A 6,000-nucleotide genomic window follows, 5' to 3' on the forward strand; every position below is an offset into this window, starting at 1 on the left:
CACTCAAACAAACCCAGGCACCCGGAGAACATGGTATATTCTTGAAATTACAAAAGAACAGTTTGGATCATAATGTTCAGTTGGGTGAGGGCTGAGAACAAGAGAATGTATCTACTATAAATCTTCCTTCACTCACCCATCCAAACATGTTTATTGGGTACACTGTGTTCTGGATGCTGGAAAATAGGGACTCACAAAAGCAAGTCTGTGCCCTGAGGGAGTTTACATCGTGGTGATCACAAAATTCTGGAATGATGGAACGGAGATTTCCAAGAACGAACCCATCACCCATCATTTTATCGCCACTGTTTCTTCTGTTCGAGATAATAGGAAACAGGCACAGGCAGGTTACAGACTTTTACTGAAATTCCGTATCAAAAAGGCAAAGCTTCACAGATAATAAATGGCTTTGCAAACAAAGACCCAGAGACTCAAAGAGCTAGAAGCTTAACTCAGTGAGAAAGGCTCCAAAGGTAGGAAAGGATTCCTTTAAAGTGCTAAAGCAACCCCTGTAGGCTTTTATTTCTCACAAGAATTCCGGCCATTTCACTTTCCCTAAGTCAGAAGATAACCCCTTTTACAGACAAGCAAACCAAGACTCAGAGAGTAGAGGCGTTTGCACACTGTGCTCCAAATTGCTCCCAGGGTTGAACGGAACTGTGGTAACTTCCTTGAGACACAAATGCTGAAATTGTAAAACTTGCTTAGTTCTGATGGGAAACAACGGCCTGTTTGCCAAGCATCAGTTGGATACTAGCCTTTACATACCATTTCACCCAAGAAAATTTAGAATCATTTTCTTAGGACTCCAAAAAGGAGTTGAAGAAGGTGGGGGCTCAGTGGAGGATTTTCAGTGGCAGCCCCTATAATCTGGCTTTGCACAACCATCCCCACTGCACCCTGAGTTGTTGATCTTTCTGCAAGGAATGTATCTGGAGGGAGTAACTGTAAATAATTAATTCCTGTAAAATTCTGCATTTACTGTGAGCTCTTGCCTTAATGAAAGTCACGCTGTCAGGTGTTCCCACTTTTCAGGAATAGCCGGTTTGTTTCCCTGGCTGTACTCTGCCCTCAAGCTGTCCCCAGTGGCAGGCGTCCCCTGGGCTTGCATTCTGCCCCCCAACCCTTCTTCTAAGTTGCTGACACTCTGGACCACTGCCCTCATAATCCGCCTCAATTTAGTGACTGCACGGTATTTTACATGCCCTGAAATTGAGATCTGGGGATTGGTTACGCTGGGTGAGCTCTACACTCTTGTAGCTCTAGAGTCTATGAACTAGAAAGGTCTACTTTGCTTTAAGCAATCCTAGTGTATGAAAACACAGATTTTTAAAATGTACACGTCAGAATGATCATTCATATAATATAAATAATTTGTTTTATTTTTTAAAAAAGATTTTATTTATTCATGAGAGACACAAAGACAGAGGCAGAGACACAAGCAGAGGGAAAAGCAGGCTCCCTGTGGGGAGCCCGATGTGGGACTCCATCCCGGGACCCCAGGATCATGCCCTGAGCCGAAGGCACATGCTCAACAGCTGAGCCCCCCAGGCATCCCAAATCATTTGTTTTTACAAAAGGAACCCATTCAAATAGATTGTTTCTTTACATGTACAAACATTTTTATTCAATTAATAAATGAGTAAGGCACATTCTAGGAGGAAGCCACCTGCTAAGTAACTTGATAGTGTCCAAATAAACATAAAACATGTCCCTGAATGTTGAATGGCCTTGTTTCTCCCTATATCCAGGAAAAGAATGAGCCCAATTTCCCATATCCTCAATCACTCCCCTGAAGTAATCTGGTACTTTTGGAAGACATATATTAACTCCATCTGACAGCTGGAAAATGTATGAGCCCTAAAGCTTCCTGAGGTCATCAAATTGTAGGCATGCAAGAAACATTAGAAATTTAGTCCAATTTCATTAGATATTTGATCTGTCCTTCCTCCGCCCCATCCCACCCAGGTTCACAGCTGAGAAACTGAGGCTCTGACAAGAGAAATCTTGGACCAGGTCACAAGGCTGAAATTGAAAATGCTTTTTGTAAATCAAACATCTTTTAGCCATATTTTACCTTGATCACTTCTGGTATAGATTTTAGAGGTAGCATTTTTACTTCTAAGAAGAATTAAAAAACAAATTGCACTAAGGAGTCCAAATGCTCATTCTGCTTTTGTCTCCACCCGTCCCACGTGCGTCTCATTTCCTCATAAGCCCACACACAGCAAGGAGTTAATGAAATACCTTGATAGAACTAATCCCAACATGTAGACGTGGAGATCTGCACAAAAAATGTAATAGAGCAGTTCTTTTGGAAAGCTTTTGGAAAGGCCTCTTGGCTTACACAAAGGGAGTTCCTTTATGTGGGGAGTTTCCCAAATGCATTTTACATATTACCTGATTTACACACAACTTTGCAACACCACCACTTAATAAAAGTATATCTCTAAATAATCAATTTATAGGCTCGTACCCTTGGGGTTCAAAGCCAATATATAATAATGAGGACTTGCACCAAATACAAAATCAACCAAGTGTAGATTAGGAATGTTCCAGTGTCCTAAAGATTTTCCAATTCACCTAGGATTTCTTGAGCCAAGCACTGTCTTTTCTCCAGAGGCCTTCGAAACATCCAATGAGTTAAGTGCCCTTTTTTCCATGTTAGCAATAGAGGAAACTGAGGCCCAGAGAGATTAAGAATTTTAAGTGTCAAGATGGGATTCAAACTCAGGGATTCTGAATGCAAAACCAGTGTTTTCTCCACTCTATCATATTACTCCATTTCGACTTTTTAAAAAGAGTTTTTTTAAAAGACGGATTTATTTACTTACTTATTTACTTATTTATTTATATGACAGCACACGCACACACACACAAGCAAAGGGATCAGCAGGCAAGAGAGGGAGAAGCAGACTCCCCACTGAGCAGGGAGCCCGATGCAGGGCTGGATCCCAAGACCCTGAGATCATGACCTGAGCTGAAGGCAGATGCTTATTGAATTGAGCCACCCAGGAACTCCTCTATTTCAACTTCTTATAACAATATATCTTTCCAGTCACCATTCAAGCTGGTTGTATCATTTTTTAAATGAAGCCTTTGACCTGATTTGCAATTTGGTCAACAGATTAATATTTGGGATTGCCGTTCTGCAAACCAATCACTTCGTTTCCCTGTTTAATTCAGTTTCTATTTGTGTCCTAGCTAAAATATGCTGCCAAGTCAACAGCCGTTCCCTTGGGGGTTCCTGTTGAATTCTAAATATTTTTCAAAGAAATGCTATCCCAAATATTAAACAGAGCTTACTTTCTAGAAATACATAGTTTTTTAAAGTTTATTTATTTATTTAGTAATCTCTACATCCAGCGTGGGGCTTGAACTCACAACCCCAAAATCAAGAGTCGGATGCTTTTTAGCCTGAGTCAGACAGGCAAGAACTATTTTTAATGGCATGCTCAGGCCACATACGCAGCTTCATATTTGCAACCAGTAACATCAGTATAGCCCTCATTCCTAATTTGTCCCCAAATGTTTCTAATACCTCTTACCTGTTAAGAAGTCTACCTGTCCATCTGAGGTAAGTTAGCAGAGATCTCCAAGTGCTGGAGCCCAGCAACTCCTGTAATTGAGGGTTGTCTGCAGGAAGGTCCTACCTCCCCCAAGCACGTGGAGGCGGAGGGGACAGTGGGCCTCTCACGAGGGGGGGGGGCAGCCCGAGGCTCCACTAACCTGGTTTGCTTTGAACGAGCCTTGTCACCCCCTGCTGAAATGGTCACTTACTAAAACACCCTTGGAAGCCCCTTCTCTGTGGTCTTCAGGTTCTAATTTAGCTTCCAAAGGTAAATCTGACTTGTTTTCGGGATATAGTAAGGCACTGGCTTAAATCTTGCTGGCCAAAGTCTCCGTTCTTGAAGGCTTGCTCACGTGGTCTCCTTCTGTGCAAGTTCACCCTTGCCTCCTTGGACCTTGGAACCAGGACATTAAGCTCCATCTTCAGCATAATAAAATCTCCCCAGCTTCACTCAAAGAACAGCCAGTCAGCACTCCTTGGTCCCACTGTCCTTCAGGCAGAGCCTAGGATACTAAGATACCAAAACTAGGTGACTGCCCTGCCTCTGTCTCCCTCCCACCACCATCTCTCTCTCTCTCTGTCTCTCTCTCTGTCTCTCTCTCTGTCTCTGTCTCTGTCTCTCTATCTCTCACACACACACACATACCATTCTTAAAGATTCCCCTACTTCCTTCAGTGACCAGACACTGTTACTTCAAAAATAAATGGCGAGTTCCCCATCAATGGAGCTATTCAAGCAGAGACTGAACCTGCTGGGACATTCTCACATTGAGGTAGAGACCAGATGACCTTAGAGGGCATTTTCAGGTCTAAAGTTCAAGCAGATTCCAAGGTTCTGTAGCAAGTCTGCGCATATTCTTGGTTTCCCCATTGCCCCTTGTGGCTTATTTTCTCCTTTGAGAATGTCCTCCATATTCAGTTAAATCAATCCTTACAAGTACTTAAAAAAAAAAAACCTTGCAGGGTGCCTGGGTGGTGCTGTCCATTAAGTGACCAACTCTTGGTTTCAGCTCATGTCATTATATCAGGGTTGTGATCTCAAGGTCATGATCTCAGGGTCGTGACCTTGGAGTCGTGGGCTGGAGCCCTGCAAGGGGGGGGGGGAATTCTCTTTCTCCCTCTCCCTCTACCCTGCCTCCCACTCTCTCTCTCTCTCATGCTTTCTCTCTAAGATAAATAAATCTTTAGAAACAAAAACAACCTTGGAGCAGTTTACCCACTCTGCTTTTCAACACATCATTATCGTCTTGTATCATAATTATTGATGTGCATTTCCTACCTCCCCTTAGACTGTAACTGCCATCTGGGCAAGATATATGCCCCACTCATCTTTGTCAGCCTGTTACAGAGCTTGCTGCCTCATACAGGATATATGCTCCATAAACATGTGTGAATGAATAAATGATGGGGTGGGGGGGGGTAAGCCAGGAAGGCAACACAGGTTTGAAGGAAGCTAAGGCAATTTGTTTCCCAGCTCCTAGCTCTCTGGAGATTGCTACTCCACTGCAAAACCCTTCTGGAGAGGCAAAGGCTGAAGAACATCATTGGTCTCGGCCTGGCAGGATCCCTAGAGACAGCTCTGAATACGGTCATAATTTCCCTGAGATTATCACGTCACACCCACTACATCATAGAGGAGGTCTCAGGAGAAGTCACCTGGAACTATATTGCTCTTTGCCCAGGACAGTCATTCCTGATTAATTAAAAGCTCAGGTTTCTTAGGTAAGAGGGTTTGGACTATGGATCTTTGGGGAGCAATGAAAGAACAGAACAAGAATGCATTTGGAAACAGCTGCTTACCTACCCACTCTTAACACCCCGGGTTGAGCTTAATCAATCCTCTTTCTCTTATTGGTGATGGCCTCCGTTTAACCATCCCTGAGAGGAGAGAGTTCATCCTACACTCTTTTGAAACCCAGGCTGACTTGAGTTCGGGTGCTCCCCAACACTCAAGAACATTACCATCCCCTTCCATTGTTTCCTGCCCAGAGGATGTCTGCCAATCCTGATTATAAGGCTGACACGAAGCCATCATTTATTCTTCCCCCAAATGTCTGTTTATTTGAGTTTCAAAGCAGACACATGCCTCAGAGGAAGCCAAGCCCCACATTTCATAAATAAGACACCAAGCTCAAGAAGTGCCTACCCTGTGACTGCCTTTGTTAGCTTGTTTGCTGAACTACAAAAGATGAAGTCGATCCATTAACGGGAAGAGCTGAGCCCAGAAACACATTACCATGACTTTTGAAAAAAAAAATGAACCTTATTTCAAGAACAGTTTTAGATTTACAGAAGCTACCACACACACTTCTAAAAGCTAAACTACTTCATCCTTCCTGTTACTGTTTTACTAACAGCACCCTCTTATGTCCTATCTCAGGACCATCACACATTGTCAAAATATTTCGTTTTCCATTTTGCTGGCACTA

The 6,000-nt window shown here is 43.0% G+C and overlaps 1 protein-coding gene across 3 annotated transcripts in view; it reads right to left on the reverse strand.

The window, feature by feature from the left end:
* The window catches only part of GRAMD1B (GRAM domain containing 1B), a 181,688-nt gene extending 177,802 nt beyond the window's left edge, over positions 1-3,886 (reverse strand). For 2 of the 3 annotated variants that reach the window (XM_041772301.1, XM_041772300.1), the window contains exon 1: positions 3,549-3,886. The gene's annotated coding sequence lies outside the window, so the exon portion shown is untranslated. The remainder of the gene's footprint in view (positions 1-3,548) is intronic. The other variant, XM_041772302.1, reaches the window with a different exon arrangement.
* Positions 3,887-6,000: the final 2,114 nt, after the last annotated feature.

The sequence above is a fragment of the Vulpes lagopus genome, chromosome 10 (genome assembly GCF_018345385.1).
Source record: "Vulpes lagopus strain Blue_001 chromosome 10, ASM1834538v1, whole genome shotgun sequence".
In the NCBI taxonomy this organism is placed as follows: Eukaryota; Metazoa; Chordata; class Mammalia; order Carnivora; family Canidae; genus Vulpes; species Vulpes lagopus.